At 44.5% G+C, this 18,491-nt stretch overlaps 1 protein-coding gene across 2 annotated transcripts in view; it reads right to left on the bottom strand.

Annotated features, from left to right (window-relative positions):
- LNX1 (ligand of numb-protein X 1) overlaps nucleotides 1-15,831 on the bottom strand; it is a 135,092-nt gene extending 119,261 nt beyond the window's left edge. The window contains exon 1 of one of the 2 annotated variants that reach the window (XM_084856753.1): nucleotides 15,688-15,831. The gene's annotated coding sequence lies outside the window, so the exon portion shown is untranslated. The remainder of the gene's footprint in view (nucleotides 1-15,687) is intronic. The other variant, XM_084856754.1, reaches the window with a different exon arrangement.
- Nucleotides 15,832-18,491: the final 2,660 nt, after the last annotated feature.

Genomic DNA, 18,491 nt, shown 5'->3' with positions numbered 1-18,491 from the left:
CCCCTTTCTCATCATTCCTACCACTTGTTTGCTTGATAGGCAGAGAGACAGTGAGCAAGGAGGCCGTGGCATCTACTGCTCCCCTTCTCACCACCATTGTCTGGGCCAGAGCGAGAGGCAGGTGAATGAGCAGGTTGCAGTGGTGAAGAAGAGAAGCAACTCCAGGGGGCTGTTGTCAGTGGGCCCTGGTGGGGTATTGGCAGGTGCCCAACCAAGCCTACTCTTGACGCTGGCCCTATGTTCCATGTCCTCAATTTGTGCAACTTCCCAGGGCAGAGGCAAGTGAAGGATAGCATTTCCAGGCACACCACAGCATGAACTAAGGCCATAGATGTTGTGGCACATACTGGCTGGAACACATGAAACACATGGTGCCCATCAGCAAAGGGAAAATGTTGAACCCATTTCACATTGGGTCAGACTCCAGAGGGTTTGGTATCTAATCTGTAATGGATATGTGAGGGTGGAGGGATCTAATATCTGGTGGCTGTATACTTTTCATTTCTGAATTCACTTCCTCTGTGTTTTAAAATGTCCCTTTAGAGTTCATTATATGACCCGAGCATATGATGATAATGTCATGGCACCACAACAGAGCTTAGGAACCCAATCTACTCTGCACCCTATCTGAAATGCTAATTAATCTTTTCAGACAGCCAGGGGGCATCCAGAACATTAATCCACTTGCTCCAGATTCATTCCAGAGCAGGTCTGGGCAGGCCAACCAATCATTAACTCAACTGAATAATATAAACTGCAGCTATTAGCATCCAAGGCGTCGATGTCTAAATAGACTGGTGACAATGGTACCATACAAGTGAGGACAGATAACTAAGTTTCCCAGGATGCTGAGGAAGACAGGGGAGGAGAAAACTGAGAACAATTAATGAAGGAAAAGGGTGTGGACTGCAGAAAAGGAGATGATAAAATATACAATGTTTGTGCTTTAATCCTCCTTGCCCAGTAGGAGCTACACAACCATCCCCACATCTGTCTTTAAGATTAATTTCATATGGCACCTGAGAGAGTCAATCATATGTGTACAGAAGCCTCCAGACGACTGCAGCAGCAGCTTTCAGAACTGATACCTATGTATTAGCTATAAGGACCACATGTATCCAGCTGCATGTCCTCTGTGCTAAAAAAAGAGACAGTGATCAAAATCCTTTGACAAAGAATAAAAATTTAAAAAATTAAGCCCAACTACATGATTTAAACAATTTAATTTGCAAAATTTATTATTTCTGCTCCTCCTGAAGAGAGGCACAGAGCTATACAAGGCAGTGAACTCTGCCTCCTGACCACATGGAAGTAGGAAGCACCTCCCCTGGCTGTTGTCACAGTGTGCAGAGACTGTCTCAAGAAAGCTTTTGTTCTGAGTGTGTGTGTGTGTGTGTGCGTGTGCATGCGCATACATGTGCGCAGGCGCACACATGGGTATGCCTTTCTTTTAAAAAACCACAACTAAAGCAGAGATTCTCAGGAAGCAGGATTCTGTGCCCAATAGGACATGCTGTGAATTTTCTTCACTCTTGCGGAATTCATTTATACCCCACTGTGGTAGAGGCTGGACTTAGCAGGAAGGGCGACGGCTCAGTGGTGGAGCTCACATATCACATGCAGAAGGTCCTGGGTTCAGTTCCTGGAATCTCCAGGTAGGGAGGGGAAAGAATTATAGTGGCCATGTGCCCCACTTTACAGAGGACAGTCTTTTCTTAAAAGCATCCTCTGTTTGAAGGGCTGTCCAGTGCAAATCCAGTTTAAAGGATCATAAAAGGGAGAGCAGGAGGGGCCTTTAAGTTGTCCACCAGCAGGTAACACTTTGTCAGCACACTGAGAAGACACACAGGTCATGGAGCTGGAGCATCTCCCCTATGAGAGAAGATTATGACAGCTGGGATTGTTTAGCCTGGAAAAAAGGTGAGTCAGGGGAGACATGCCCCTTCACGGATCACTGCCTTGTTGTGGCGAAGGGACTTGCGTAACTCAGGGAAGCCATAAGCTATGCCATGCAGGGCCACCCAAGACGGACAGCTCATGGCGGAGAGTTCTGACAAAATGTGGTCCGCTGGAGAAGGAAATGGCAACCCACTCCAGTATTCTTGCCAAGAAAACTGCATGGAATGTATCTCAAGGCTAAAAGGTATGATGCCAGAAGATGAGCCCCTCAGGTCGGAAGGTGTCCAATATACTACTGGGGAAGAGCAGAGGGAATTTCCAAGTAGCACCAGAAAGAGTGAAGCGGCTGGGCCAAAGCCGAAAGGACACTCAGCTGTGGATGTGTCTGGTGGTGAAAAGAAAGTCCGATGCTGTAAAGAACAATATTGTTTAGGAACCTGGAATGTAAGGTCAATGAATCAAGGTAAACTGGAGGTGGTCAAACATGAGATGGCAAGATTGAACATCGACATCTTGGGAATCAGCGAACTAAAATGGACAAGCATGGGCGAATTTAATTCAGGTGACCATCATATCTACTACTGTGGGCAAGAATCCCTTAGAAGAAACGGAGTAGCACTCATAGTCAACAAAAGGGTGGGAAAAGCAGTACTGGGGTACAATCTCAAAAACGATAGAATGATCTCAGTACGAATCCAAGGCAAAACATTCAACATCACAGTAATTCAAGTCTATGCCCCAACCACTGAGGCCGAAGAAGCTGAGGTTGATGGGTTCTATGAAGACCTACAACACCTTCTAGAACTAACACCAAAAAAAGATGTCCTCTTCATCATAGGGGATTGGAATGCTAAAGTAGGAAGTCAAGAAATCACCGGGATAACAGGCAGGCATGGCCTTGGTGTACAAAATGAAGCAGGACAAAGGCTAATAGAGTTTTGCCAAGAGAACACGCTGATCATAGCAAACACTCTTTTCCAACAGCACAAGAGGTGACTCTACATATGGACATCACCAGATCATCAATATCGAAATCAGATTGTTTATGTACTTTACAGCCAAAGAAGCTCTATACAGTCTGTAAAAACAAGACCTGGAGCTGACTGTGGCTCAGATCATGAGCAGCTTGATGCAAAATTTCGGCTTAAATTGAAGAATGTAGGGAAAACCACTAAACCATTCAGGTATGACCTAAATCATATCCCTGATGAATATACAGTGGAGGTGAGGAATAGATTTCAGGGATTAGAACTGATAGACAGAGTGTATGAGGAACTATGGACGGAGGTCCGTAACGTTGTTCAGGAGGCAGCAACTCAATCCATCCCAAAGAAAAAGAAACGCAAGAAAGCAAAGTGGCTGTCTGATGAGGCTTTACAAGTAGCTGAGGAAAGAGGGGAAGCGAAAAGTAAGGAAGAAAGGGGAGGATATATCCAACTGAATGCAGAGTTCCAGAGAATAGCAAGGAGAGACAAGAAGACCTTCTTAAAGGAACAATGCAAAGAAATTGAGGAAAACAACAGAATGGGAAAGACTAGAGATCTTTTCAAGAAAATCGGAGATCTCAAGGGAACGTTTTATGCAAAGACGGGCATGATAAAGGACAAAGAAGGCAGGGACCTAACAGAAGCAGATGAGATTAAGAAGAGGTGGAAAAGAATACACAGAAGAACTATACAGGAAAGATCTGAATGTCCCTGATAGCCATGATAGTGCGGTCACTGAACTTGAGCCGGACATCCTCGAGAGTGAAGTCAAGTGGGCCTTAGGAAGCATTCCTAACAACAAAGCTAGCGGAGATGACAGTATTCCAGCTGAGCTATTTAAAATCCTAAAAGATGATGCTGTTAAAGAGCTGCACTCAATATACCAACACATTTGGAACACTCAACAGTGGCCACAAGACTGGAAAAGGTCAGTTTACATTCCAATTTCAAAGAAGGGCAATGCCAAAGAGTGTTCAAACTACCATACAATTGCGCTCATTTCACATGCCAGCAAGGTGATGCTCAAAATCCTACAAGCTAGGCTTCAGCAGTATGTGAACCGAGAACTACCAGAAGTACAAGCTGGGTTTCGAAGAGGCAGAGGAACTAGAGATGAAATCGCCAACATTTGCTGGATCATGGAGAAAGCAAGAGAATTCCAGAAAAAGTCTATTTCTGCTTCATTGACTACGCTAAAGCCTTTGATTGTGTGGATCACAACAAACTGTGGCAAATTCTTAAAGAGATGGGAGTACCAGACCACCTTACCAGTCTCCTGAGAAACCTGTAAGAGGGTCAAGAAGCAACAGTGAGAACCACACATGGAACAACCGATTGGTTCAAAATTGGGAAAGGAGTACGACAAGGCTGCATATTGTCGCCCTGCTTATTTAATTTATATGCAGAGTACATCATGAGAAACGCCGGGTTGGATGAATCACAGGTCAGAATTAAGATTGCCGGGGGAATTATCAACAACCTCAGATACGCAGACGATACCACCCTAATAGCAGAAAGTGAAGAGGATTTAAAGAGCCTCTTGTTGAGGGTGAAAATGGAGAGTGCAAAAGCTAGCTTGAAACTCAACATTAAAAAAACTAAGATCATGGCATCTGGCCCCATCACTTCCTGGCGTACAGAAGGGGAAGAAATGGAAGCAGTGACAGATTTTATTTTCTTGGGCTCCAAGATCACTGCAGACGGTGACTGTAGCCATGAAATTAAAAGACGCTTGCTCCTTGGGAGGAAATCTATGGCAAACCTAGACAGCATAGTAAGAAGCAGAGACATCACCTTGCTGACAAAGGTTCGTATAATCAAAGCTATGGTTTTCCCAGTAGTAACGTATGGCTGTGAGAGCTGGACTATAAGGAAGGCTGAGCGCAGAAGAATTGATGCTTTCGAACTGGGGTGCTGGAGAAGACTCTTACGAGTCCCCTGGACTGCAAAGAGGTCACATCAGTCCATCCTAAAGGAAATCAACCCTGAGTGCTCATTGGAAGGACAGATACTGAAGCTGAAGCTCAAATATTTTGGCCACCTAATGCAAAGAGAAAACGCCCTGGAAAAGACCCTGATGCTGGGAAAGATTGAAGGCAAAAGAAGGGGACAGCAGAGGATGAGATGGCTAGATAGCATCACCGATGCAATGAATATGAACTTGAGCACACTTCAGGAGAGAGTGGAGGACAGGAAGACCTGGCGTGCTGTGGTCCATGGGGTCACGGAGTCGGACACGACTGAACAACAACAAAGGGGAGACATGACAGAGGTCTACAAAATTATGCCTGGTGTGGAGAATGTGGAGGAGACATTTTTCTCCCTCTCTCAAAATACTAGAACCCTAGGTCAACCTATGAAGGTGATTGGTGGGAGATTCAGGACAGATAAAAGGAAGGACTTCTTCACACAGCGCATAGTTAAACTATGGAATTTGCTACCACAACATGTGGTGATGGCCACCAACTTGGATGGCTTTAAAAGAGGGTTGGACAAATTCCTGGAGGAACAGCTATCAATGGCTGCTAGTCTTGATGGCTATGTGCTACCTCTAGTACCAGAGGCAATGAGCCTATGTACACCAGTTGCTGGGGAACATGGGTGGGAGGGTGCTGTTGCACTCATGTCCTGCTTGTGGGTTCCTGGTCAATAGCTGGCTGGCCACTGTGTGAAATGAATGCTGGACTAGATGGACCCTTGGTCTGATCCAGCATGGCTGTTCTTATGTCATCTGGTCATGATAGCAAGTATTGTATTTCTGCTTAAATTATAGTAATAATTACTAAATTTTCATCTATATACATAAAAGAACCCATGCAAACTTGATGCAACTCACTCTTTTGAGTAAGGCATATTCTCTTTTTTGGCAATGTGTAAATGACTCCCCTGATAACACCCTGCCTCAAACATGGGATTTTACGGGGGTCCAGACAGCAGCATTTTCCATTTGTAACCCTCCCATATTTTTCCACTGCTTCTTCCATCTTTTTTCTCACCATAGAAAAATCAATTAAGGAGGAAAAGACAGAACAGCTGCACACTGTCTTTTGATTGGCAGCACTAAGAACCCTCCATCTGGAAGCAAGAGTTGAAACTGGGAACCTTGGCTCAGAATGGGAATCTTATCAGTAAGCCTATGGGCAGCAGGGATGTCCAACACTGGGAAATCCAGTTCATTTTTTTACTCAACCAAGTTCCCTGGCATATATAACTCGCTTGGCCGTAATTTGTGTAATTTGTGCAAATTTGGACATAATCTGCCCAAATTCAGCTGTAATTGTGCAAATTGCTCAGAAATGTGTGCAAATTGCAGAACCCTCCCACCCCCATGCAAAATTCCTGGAATATCTACAAACTGGCCCGACTCACTGCAAATCCAGAGAAAAGACCCCGGAAATCTGCCTTTGGCTATGAACTATAGGAAAAGGGGGGAAACGTTCCTTTGCCTGACCCCTAAATAAGCCCAGACATAGATAGGGAAGAACAAGAATCAAAAGGGATGGGGTACCAAGCCAGTGCTGCAAGCTCACTTGGGGAAGAAAAATGAAATAACTTGTGAAATAACTAAGCATCAACCCTCTTCCACTGGGTCTTCCTGTACTTTGAATAGGGCTTGCTTACCTGATGGAAGAGTCCTGGTGACAGGCAGAATGGGGAAGGATTAAGCATGCAGGCCTCACTCCCCACACCCACCTTTGCTAGTCACTCAAGGTGGATCCCACACCAGTACAACCATCAGTAGAAATAAGACAGCATGCATTTACCCTGCGACCGACCGACCAACCAACCAACTTCCTTCCTTTACAAAGTCTTCAATTTTACACCTTTTGGAACCTACTGCTCATGTAGCCCGGCCCTATGCATATTTACTCAGAAACAGGTGAAATAGGGCTTCCTTCCAGGGTTGGCCGGTAGAAAGCCTGGCTCAGGGACTGGGAGGAAGCCTGTTCTGGATGAAGCTGCACTCGCCCTGAAAGATCAGGATTGCCGCTTTGGAGTGCTCCTGGATCCTATGCTGCACCTGGATTTTCAGGTGGCAGCGGTGGCAAGGAGTGTGTTTGCACAACTACCTCCAGTATGCCAGCTGCGACCATTGCTGCGTTAGTCTGATCTGATCTGGGCTCTCTTCACACCTTGGTTTTTAGCACAATTCTTCTTCTGAAATCACTGGTTTTCACGGCAGCTTTAGATGACGACCGCTGCTCCCCTGCTGCTATCTCACAACTCCCCCGCCCTTCCCGCGTTATCTGAGGACAGGGAAAACCCGGCATTTTCTGCGCTTGTGATCGAAACGATCATTTTCCCCGTGTAATTCCCCTGTAGAACTTTGTCCCGCTTTGTGTGGGTGTGTGCTGGGGGCTGTTGCTGGGTGGCATTGAATAACATTGTCATGACAACAAATTGGGGGGGGGGAGATCACTGACCACGCTTCCAGTGAGGGTTTCCGCCACTCTCCCATTCCACTATGGGCACTGCATGTGCATCACTGCTTAATTCAGCGGGGCACTGTATCGGTGCTCCCCCCCCGCTTTGCCAATGGCTGAGACTGTGGTGATGCCTGCTCCTGCTGCGCCTCCTCCTCCAAACAACCTCAATGGCAAGGGCATCTCCTGGCGATTCCAGGAAGCTCTCGACCTGCTGGAAATCTGGCGCAAGAGCAAAATTCAGGAGCAGCTGCGGAGCAACCATCGGGGGTGGGGGGAGAAAGCCAGCCACTATCTCCTCTCCTAGCCCACCTTACAGGGCTGTTGGTAAGGCAGAATACGGGGGAAGAGCAACAACCCTGCAACACCAGCGTGGGGTGTGGGGAAGATGACCACTATCTCTTCTCCTAGCCCACGTTTACAGGGTTGTTTGGTAGGGATGTCAGAGAATTCCACGACAGATCTCGGTGAGGCCGAATGCCAGTGCATTCGGCCCCCCGAAGTCTGTCGCGGAACCAAGCCCCCACCCCCCCTAACCCACGAAAGGCACGCGGGACTAAGTCCCCGCTGCCCCCACCCCACAAAAGGCGCGTGAAACAGAGCACTTACCTGCTCCCGTCTGCGCTGCTTTGCGAATGGCGGCCATCCTGCGGCCGCCATTCACTTCCTCCTCTTCAAGCCGTGATCGGCTACATAAATACTTACGTAGCCTTTCATGGCAGGGGGGGAAAAAACCCAGTGTACACAAATGGTGGTAGCTGCCACTTGCATCCCTGCAGGGTTGTCCAGCAGCCAGATGTCCGGCTGCGGGTGGCCGGAGCTGGCCGGCGGCTCCGTGGCTCGGCCGTGGAGCGGAGCTGGCCGGGCAGGATTCCGGGGGGAGGGACAGAGCGCCTCCCCCCTGTCGAGGATTCTGGGGGGAGGGACAGAGCGCCTCCCCCCCACCGCAGATGCCCCTCAGCGGAGCAAGGTAAGGCTCCGTACATCCCTATTGTTTGGTAGCCAGAATAAGGACGGGGGAAGCAACAGCAGTGCATGGGGGCTGGGGAAGCAAGCCAGTTGATGGGAAGGCAGAATACGGGGGGAGAGCAGCCACCACTGACGACAGATAAGGAGGGAGGGGATGCAGGAAGGCAGGAGGGATGGGCGGAGCATCAATCATTTACAGGAACCAATGATCAGCATGGGGGGGGTGGAGGCCAGCAGCCCCCTTCTGTCCCAGTTTTTCCATGCAGCTTGGCCCAGCCGTGAGAAGGTATAGAGCAGAGGACGCACTATGAGAGACGCCAGGGCCGGTCTAAATCCCAGAAAGGATCAGGAATCAAAAGGACCGGTTTGTAATGGAATAAAACGCCAAGTGTAAAGAGAGCCCTGGAAACAATTATTCATGCTTTGGTTACAACATGGTTAGACTACTGCAAACTGTTCTTGCTGAGCATCTGGAAGCTTCATTTGGGGCAAAATGCAGCAGCTGGGCTGCTAAACAGTGCACAATATCACAATCACATCACTAACAGATGTGCACTGGTCGCCAGTTGTTTTCCGAGATCAATTCAAGGAGCTGATTTTAACCATTAACGTTCTAAGCGGCTTAGGGCCTGGCCATCTGCGGGACTGCCTATCATGGAGCGAACCTGCTCTGTTATTAAGATAAGCATGAGTAGGCAGAGGCCCGCTTGCCAGGCACACGGGAACGGGCTTCCTCCGGTGTTGCTCTCAAACACGGGAACACCCTCCCTTTGGAGCCGCACTGGTCCCCACCCTCTCTGCGTTCAAGAAGGGGGTCAAGATGCATCTTTTAAACCTGGCTTCTTAAATTGTTGTTATGGCTATCATGGCATTTAAAGGTTGTTTTTAATATTTTACTGTGTTCTTATTTGATTATGGTTTTTATGTTCTGAATTTTTGTAAACAGCGTTGGTTGGTTTCAGAAAGGTGGTATAGAAATGCAATAAATAAATGAATGAATGAATGAGTGAGTGAATGCCAGTATGCCCTTGTATCGCCTTCCAGCATAAAATGTTGCCACGGCAGTTCGCAAGTACATGGCCTGCAGTTCACTTTCTAAAGATGTTCACGTAGGTGCTATTCAGCTATAAGGTTGACTCTCATCTGACAAGTACAAGAGAAGCTATTAGACTGATAATCAAGAAAGAAACTATAGGAAGTTGAAAAGTGCCACAGGACAGTCATCAGCTATTATTCAACAGCTCAGTTACATAATTTAGTACATGTGCTTGTTAACTACGTGCATTAACACTACAGCAGTTAGCCCATTGAGTTTTAATTAAGCTGTATGCTTGTGCGGCTCCTTGGATCCATGGGCTTCCAAGTATGTGGAGGTTATTAAAAGAAGAAGCCTCATGCTCCCACACATGAACGTATCTCACTGCTTAGCTGGCATGTGGTGCACTTGGATGACTTGCCCATGATCACATATTCCTGGATGAGTCTACAGTAGAATTGAAGCCTATTTATGAAGACAAGAACATGGGAAGCTGGTGTATACTGCGTCAAACCACTGATCCATCTAGCCCAGCATTGTCTGCACTGACTGGTAGCGACTGTTCAGGCTTTCAGGGGTCTTTCCTTGCCTACCTGGAGACTGAACCGCGAACCTTCCGAATGCAAGGAATGTGCTCTGCTGCTGAGCTATGATCCCTCCTCCAATCTGTTAGCCACTAGAAACAGGCTGAGTTCTGTACTTGACCATGCAGCCTTCATCTATCCAAACTACCCTTGATACCCCAGGTTTTTACTCAGAATGAAGAAAGGTATTAACATTAGGCACAACTGGCTGGTATCCTGAGTGAGGATAATATGACTAAAGGTTCTTCCAAATGAGATTCCGGGATTCTGTTCTGAAGTACAGTGTGGCTACAGTTGAACCTGGTTAACTCTTGTATATTACGGGGGCATTTCTTAGAAGGCAGTGAGAGCATAAATACAGAGCATAAATTAAAATAAATTAATTGGAATTCTAGCCTCTCACAACCCTAATATTTAGGCAAGTTATCAAATGAAACTGCCTATGAAATAGAATGCCAATTAAAACTAAGCTTCAGGAAATGTGTACTGGAATTTCATTCCCAGTAAAAACATTAAAACCTGGGCTTCTACAAAATGGGTGGCCATGTGTCCTCTTTAACAGAGGACAGTATTTGACGGGCTGCCAGAGGACCATCATCTCTTTGAAGGCACTCTCTAATTGAAGGTCTTTCCAGTCCAAGTCTGCTGTAAATATACAGCCAAATGACCATAAGAAAGGGAAAGAGGAGCCTTGAAGATGCCCATCAACAGATAGCCCATCATATAGTCTGGGGGATACTGGGAGTTGTAGGACTCTATCTAAACATGCATAGGATTGCACCCTAAATGATGCAGCAAGACTTTCTGAAGTGTTGGCCCTTGCAGGGGGTGGTGGTGGCGGCGGCGGCGATGGCGATCTTTGGCTCTGCTTCAGGCAGCAAAATCTCTTGGTCTGGCAGTGATTTCATTTTCCCAGCCCTCAAATATATTGTGGCTGGAAAGATGAGACTTTTCTTTCCCCCTCAGTTGTCAGGCCCATTAGAATATGGCAGTGTGGTCATGCAATTGTCATGGACATCTTTTGGATGCTTCTGTCATCACTGATGAGGAGTAACAACTCCTTCTTCCATACATGAGTGGTTCTAACCCCAGAACTCAGCCTGCAGAAAAGGAACTTGCATGGAAGCTGAAATTCACTATCCTGAAAGATAAATCTGGAAAAGCCTCTTGTAGCTCCTTTCCTTCCTCCCCAAGTTAACCTTCCTACTAGAGACTTTAGCTGGGCTTGCAAATGGCCTAGAGTCTTGACCAGAATTGGTTAAGATCCATGCAAGTCCCCTCTTGTGCTCAAGAAAGCTCTTCGGTTTTGGCCAGTCTTTTAAAAATTGCGGCTGCACAATGACTAGCAGCATGGTTATTCCCTAAACATTATGCACAGACCACATGGAACATACTATTGCCTTTTAATAGGAACTTGCAGGACTACCCCACAAAAGCATGCACTGTAGTGTTGGAATCAACCCCGTTGAGATATGATGCTCGCCAGATGACTTTGGGCAAGTCACTCTTTTGCCATAATCTTCCTCACAGGGCTATTGCAACGATAAATGGGAAAAACTTCATGGATGCCATCTGGTGGGTCAAACTACACAATACATTAAATTACTAACAAGCAGCTGATTCTCTTTTTACTCACAGGTAAGCACTTGGGGCCTCAGTCTGGACTGGGACATCATACCCAGGTTGGGGAGCTTTAAATCTTCCTGCTAGTCACTTGTTTTCAAAGATGTGCAGTTTTATTCTCAGTTCCTTTTCTAATTATGCCTAACGTGGAGTTCGCCGTTTTTTACAGCAGCTGCACACCGGGTTGACATTTTCAATAAGCTGTCCACCACAACCCTCAGATCTCTTTCTTGTTCAGTCAGGTCCCTGATCTCTGTCTTGGCCTAGCTCAGATCCCAATCTCATACCTAAAGTTGGGATTTTTTGCCCCAACGTGCATCACTTTACACTTGCTTACATTGAACTGCATTTGGCATTTATATGCCCATCCTCCCATTATGGAGGGATCCTTTTGGAGTTGCTCACAATGACTTTTTGTTTTATCATCCTAGATAATCATCCAAGCAAACTTGGCCACTTCACTGCTCACTAATTCCAGATCATTTATGAATAAGTTGAAAAGCATTGGTTCATACAGATCCGTGTGGGACCCCACTGTTTACATCCCTCTTTTGGAAGAATTCGCTGATTTATCAGTTCCCTCACCTATTGCAATTCACATTTGTAAAAACCTGAAAGGGTTAGATGCAAAGATGCATTTGATGGCACATGTAGTTTGCCCTTAAGCTTAAGTCTGTAGTCAAGATGTAATTTTCTCAAGCCCTATTCTCACTTCCCATGTTTGCCCTTTGGTACACGTACCCAAGTACAAAATGCATGACCACTACACCAAGAATGAAAGGTGGGTGCATGCATGTATAATTGGCCTCGTGTGTCTTTAAAAATCTCAGAAGCACTCTGTATACTTACCTAACTGCTATTTCTGAGTTTAAAGAGACATGTGTGTAATTCTACTTGCCACGACCTCCTCCTTTACACTTGCTGAGCTACAAAAATACCTTGTAGCTGTGTATATGTCCAAATACGAGATTGGTCCTCAGTCTCTCTCTCTCTTTTTTTTTAAAATCCCAATAAAATGCATTTTTCTGCTGAATTATCATTATGGGTTGGAAGCATTTCCCTAAATATGCCTTGCACCAACTCAGACCCACTGCTTTCTATCTTCCCCTCAAAGGTCTAGGCAAACAGCTGTTCTCCATCTTCTTTATGACCCTATATCTTTATATTCTTTGAAATCCTGTACTATAATTGTCAATGTACATTTTCTTAATTTGGGGGTGGGGGGGATGACCATATATTTATGTACATACGCATATATGCATTTGATAATTTTCATTTCAAACTGTGTATATTTACATTTTACAATGATAGGAGTTACACACAAACCAGTGTGAAAAGGTTAGTCATGAACTGATGTTTGGACACCATGCATAGTTTGGAGAGGGTTTTTATTATTATTATTCCTTGCCTAGAAAAAAAAAACCCTCTTGATTTATTAGGTGATGTTATATTCTGCAAAATAATAACATGTTTTTCAACCCAATATAGTGAATCTAATCTCTTGTCCTGTCTGTGATTTTATTTGAATTTCTCACCAAAATAGATTATCCTGTGGGGAGTCACTGGACCTTTTGCAGAGTTCTCACATAGTATATTCATTTTCTTTTCTGATAAACACACAGCATTTAGATCCAGAAACATTCTTTTTCTCAAGTCAGTGCTATATAACCAATAAAGGTCTGTAGCAGTTAACGCCTAGACACGCAAGTCCAGAAAAGCTCTCTAAAAAAAGTGACAAAGACAGTGGAAGAATGAAGAAAGGAAGACCCAAGAGCAAAACAAATTGGCACCAGGAACCATAAGTAGGCCTGGTTTCATGTAGCAAGAGAATGCTATTACATAGGCATGCTTCTCCAGCTTGTTTGGATTTATATTTCTGGAAGATTTTTTAAAATTTCAGAATTTGGGGGTGCATCAATATCAAAAACTGAATTATTAACAGATCACTTTCTTAACCCTCCTACACATTTGGGTTATAACTGACCCCAAAGGAGTGTACAAATATGAAACCTTTACCCCCTGAACCAGTATCATTTGCTCCATAGTGCTAAAACACTCACACATCTGCTTTTTTAAAAAACTTAAGTGTTTCATTAAAAGGGCAATTAGGTCACACTTAAAATGAATGGGGGAGGATTTTGCACATCTCTGCCCTCAGCATGATGACAACTGATTTAGGGCACAATCCTATTGATGGCACCCTTGCTGCTCAGAAGTCCCTAAACTTGTAGCCTTCCGAGACTCCTGGGCCCTGCTGGCAGGACGGGAGCAGCAGCACAGGTGATCTTTGCCTCCCTGCCCTCTGTTCTTTGATTTTTTGCTTGACGGGCTTTTCAGCCCATCTAGCAAGGGTACTTCAGAGGAGGAGAGAAGAAGGCTGGAGGAGGTTCAGGATAAATCATTTCCTGGCCTCTCCAGTCTGCTTCCCTCCGCACCCACCAGAACGCCCTCTTTTGCCCCTCTCCAAGGTCAGGTTTTGGAGAGGCAGCTGGCATGATTCTCTCCATGCCAGCTGTGTGGGGTTGGGGGAGGGGGGACGGATCTCCAGCTCCCCCTTCCGAGGTCGGACTGCTGTCTCCAGCCTCAGAGAGGGGAATCCAAACTATCCTGTGGTCCCTGGGAAGCTCACCAAGGGACCATAGGATTGCTGTCTTAACTCAGTAGTCCCTCATATGTTGATGCAGCAGATAACATAAGCTTTAAGGTGTCTTTCATTGTAACCATTTCCAGAGGGGTAGACCTGTTAGTCTGTTGCAGCAAAAGCATCTGATGAAGCGGGCCTCGGTCCACAGAAGCTTATGCCATAACTAAATGTGTTAGTCTTTAAGGGATGGCAAGACTTATATAAGCTGTTAGCCAATGGACACCATTTTATTATCGTTGTTGTTATTCTTACCTCCATTAAATTGAAAGGAAAAGTGCATAAGTAATAGGGGTCTATTAACACTGTGAGGAATTCCCACCGGTGAGTATTACAGACACCAAATGCCATTGCTGTATAGTTGTGCTCCATACTAGAAACATTCATCATTAATACCAGGGTTGTTTACATTATGTTGTAGGCCTTACAAAACAATTACATCAATTTGACAAGCTATGACTTAATTGGGGTCTCTCTGACCCGGACCCCCATATCAAAATCGTAAAGTGCTTTTTTACAAGCATAGCAATGTTAAGAGATTTGTCTCATTCAAATTTCAAGGAATGAAGTGCTTAGTTTGGCACAGGGCACCTCACATCCTCACATCTCTACAAATACCTTCTACAATACAATCCCATTATGAACCCTTATTTTTCAGGTCTATTTCACTGCACAAGTCGTGACCCATCAAGCCAAACACAGTCTGCTAGACATGTATATCCTGTGTAAAAAAACAATAAAAATTGACACCTTTGCAATCTGGGGCAAATTCTGTGCAAAGAAAAGTTAGCTGCAGTCTTAACGGGACAGGTCCAATCTTGGTCTTTTTAGTGCACACCAATCAACATCTTAGCAATAACTATATATGGGAAGAGTTTTACCACAGGGGAATTTGTGTGTGAGGTTTCACTGAGATTTCACTCTATAAATGATGTGAAGGTTTGGCCAAGGAAGAGATACAGAAAACAAAGCAATTATAACTGGTGTTCAGAAGGATGTTGCTTAATTAGCACTTAGAAAAATGAGGATTAAAATAATCTATACTGAAACTACCTTTGTAATCCCTGACGCATTTAAACTGCAAGCTTTAAAACCACTTACTTCTTACGTAGTCTCACTGGGCTTACTGCGGAGAAATCAATATGAAAGTTCCCATCTTCTTAGAGTATGAAGCTCTGCGTTTTTACTTGGAAGTAAGTCACTGTGCAAGTCCAACGGGATTTACTCTCCAGGCTCAGTGAATTAAATCTAATTAAATGTTACAAACATGACAACAAAGGCCTTTCCCACAATAAAAATCACAGTTTGAGACTGAAGCATAAAGTATGAATAACAGAAGTTCACTCTGACTGGACCACAATTTCTCTTCATAATCATAGAAGCTGGCCCATTATCCTGCCCTTTGTAAAACCTACAAACACTTGTTTACTACAATTAATTTCTCTGCATTTAAGATTTGCTTCTTAGCAGTAACCTGAAGCCAGCTGAAGGGGCATGAAAGTCAGAACAAAACAGCTTAACTCACCTTTGTAGTGAAAGCAACTAGATCTTGAATTCATTTACAGGGTCATATGGTGAGCTCAAACCAACGTATGGAAAAAAAAGAAAAGAAATCAGTGTTGTTGAACAGATGTACGGCCTGAGAACAGTGCATTCAAGCTCCTGATCTGATACCTGCAGGAAGAAAACTTTAATTGGCTGGTCCACACAAGGAAATGCATGACATCACAAATGGCTGGAAAGACAAACTTTGCTGCATACACCTGAGTGATTTAAAGCTGCAGCACTCAGCCGCACCCAACCTGTCATTGTATCTCCCAGAGAGGAGTACGCTGCATGTGCCTGCCTGCATACAGTGTTGGATAACCATCATGTCATCCACAATAAGATTCCTTCCCCTTTAAGCAACACACTTCTCTTCCATTCATACCTTTTAGCCTTCTTTCAGATAAAAGCGGTTATGAGAATATACTCATTACAGATTTTAAGAGTAAGGATTGTCTCAAAATAAAGATTAAAAGGCTACCAGAAAGAAGACAGGAAGCACATCTAAGTGATCAGCCAAGGATATGATGGGAAACCTAAGGGTGTTCTGTGGTGCTGGGATTTCAATTGATTAACTAATTGATTTAAAGGATCCTGCCTCTTCAGATATTTGAAGCGGCATCTTGAATCAGACAACCTGAAAACAAAACACTATTGCAAAATCTAAAAGTAGCAGCAGTGATCTAAAACCCTCATTGCTATCCCAATAAAAAACCAAACCAGGCGTTTATAATCTGTTTATTTGTAATGAATCTAGATTTTATTTGTGTCTTATTTACTCCTCATGTTTTAGTAAAGTATATTTCTTCTTTTTTTGAAAATAAGAAAGGATTATGAAAAATAATCAGAAATCATGGCAATATAAGCCAATGTAGCCTACCAAAAGACTATGTCCATTTTAAATATGTTTAAAGTGAATTACACCACTTCAATAAAACTTAAAAATAAATGCCAAGTGCTTGACAATCATCCTAGCACCAAAATACTGAAAGGGAGGAACAGGTTTACTTCTCATTAAGCAATTGGGTAGAATGCCACCTGCACATTTTCTCTTCTTCCCATATAGGCAAAATGGCTGTAAACACAGTTTTGAAAAGAAAAGAAAAGAAAAGAAAAGAAAAAAGAGAAGAAAAGGAAAGGAAAGGAAAATAATCTGGAAAATTCCTATGGGGGCTTGCCTCCTGCAGACTCCACTCCAGCCATGGCTGTGGATCTAAGCCAGCCTTCACCATCCTGACACCTTCAAGATGCTTTGGAGATCAACTCCCATCAGCCCCAGCCAGCATGGCCAATAGTCAGGAATGTTGTAGTCCGAAACGTCTGGAGGGTGCCAGATTGGGGAAAGCTGCTCTAAACAGTGGGTATAAATCATGGGTGGGGAACTTGTGGCCCTCCGGTTGTTTTGGACTACAACTCCATTGGCTATGCTGGCTAGGGGTGATGGGAGTTCTAGGTCAAACATCTGCAGGACCACAGGTTGCCCACCCCTGGTATAAATGACAGAAAGACAGATTCTGGATGGTTCAGCAGATGATGCTACGAACACGTCTTAGAACTAGAACACACACACTCCATCACATGGGGCTGCTTTTACTTGGTTGTACCATTTCAGGCTGGGGAGCCATGCAAGCAAGGCCAGAATACAGCTCTTGGCCAGCCAAAGACCCAGAAGTATTTATTGCCAGGCGTGGTTAGGAGGAATATAATCCTTTGTCCCTCCTCCATCCTGCAGGCTTGAGCAGATCATCACACTGGGCGCATCAGTGCACAGAATCGGAGCCTCCTTGTCTGAATCCTGGCTGATCCTTACACCCATGAATATTGGGAGAGGGGGCCAAGCCTCTTGCACATTTTCTCTTCTACCCATGTAGGTAAAAGAGCTGATGGTGTTCCTGGATATTTTTTCTGTGCTGTTCTCCTAGATCTCAAGAAACCAGTCGGCGAGTGGATTAACAATTGCAGGAGGAACAGGATCAAGTGGTGTAATCTAAATGGGAAAGGGCAGGACTCTTGTCCAGGCAATGGGACCATGGAAACCCATAGCCAGCCCAGCAGTGCAGAAGAGAAATCGTTTATGGAAGTAAGCTACCATCATGTACTCGCCACTTCTCTGAGTGGTGAGAAGTCCAGGGGAAGTACAACAAGGTATAGTTTCCTTTGGATGAAACTGTGGCACCCCACCTGTGGAATGCCCTCCCCTTGGATACCCAATAGGTGCAATGGTTGGTTTCATTTCAGCGCCAAGTTAAAACATGGCTTTTCACCAAAGCCTTTGAGGGCTAATTGAATTCCCTAAAGTTGCACACTGTTTTAATGTTTTTTTGTTTTTCTAATTGTATTAGCTCGTTTAATGGTTTAATATGCTTTTAGCTGTTTAAATTATTTATTGTTCTATACTGTTCAAATTTATTTTATCTGTAGTTGCTTAATGATATAGGGTGGGATTCAAGTGTTTCAAATAAACAAACAAATGTAGCTCGTGCACACTGGACTCTACAGTGTTTTTGTAATACCTGTTTATTTTGTTTACAAATCTATAAACAGAGTATAATGGAAACAAATAGACTCCTATTAACAGGCAACACAACTGCTAATCCTGCATTGGATCTCCAAAGGGCAACTGCACCCCGGTGATGCTTTAGTTTTAGCAAACTCCAGCAAAATACTCTAACCTGCCACTCTTTCTTTTGACTGCAATCAAATGAAACAATACACAATTGTTTATCATTACATGCACAAGCTTTGAGCTCATGTGCTTCCCCTGCCCTCTTCTCCTCTGGCATA

This window comes from Heloderma suspectum, chromosome 5, assembly GCF_057233095.1.
Source record: "Heloderma suspectum isolate Gila_16-S chromosome 5, 16-S_ref, whole genome shotgun sequence".
Taxonomy (NCBI): domain Eukaryota; kingdom Metazoa; phylum Chordata; class Lepidosauria; order Squamata; family Helodermatidae; genus Heloderma; species Heloderma suspectum.
The sequence above is the reverse complement of the archived record's forward strand: the minus strand, read 5'-3'. Positions and strand labels throughout refer to the sequence as shown.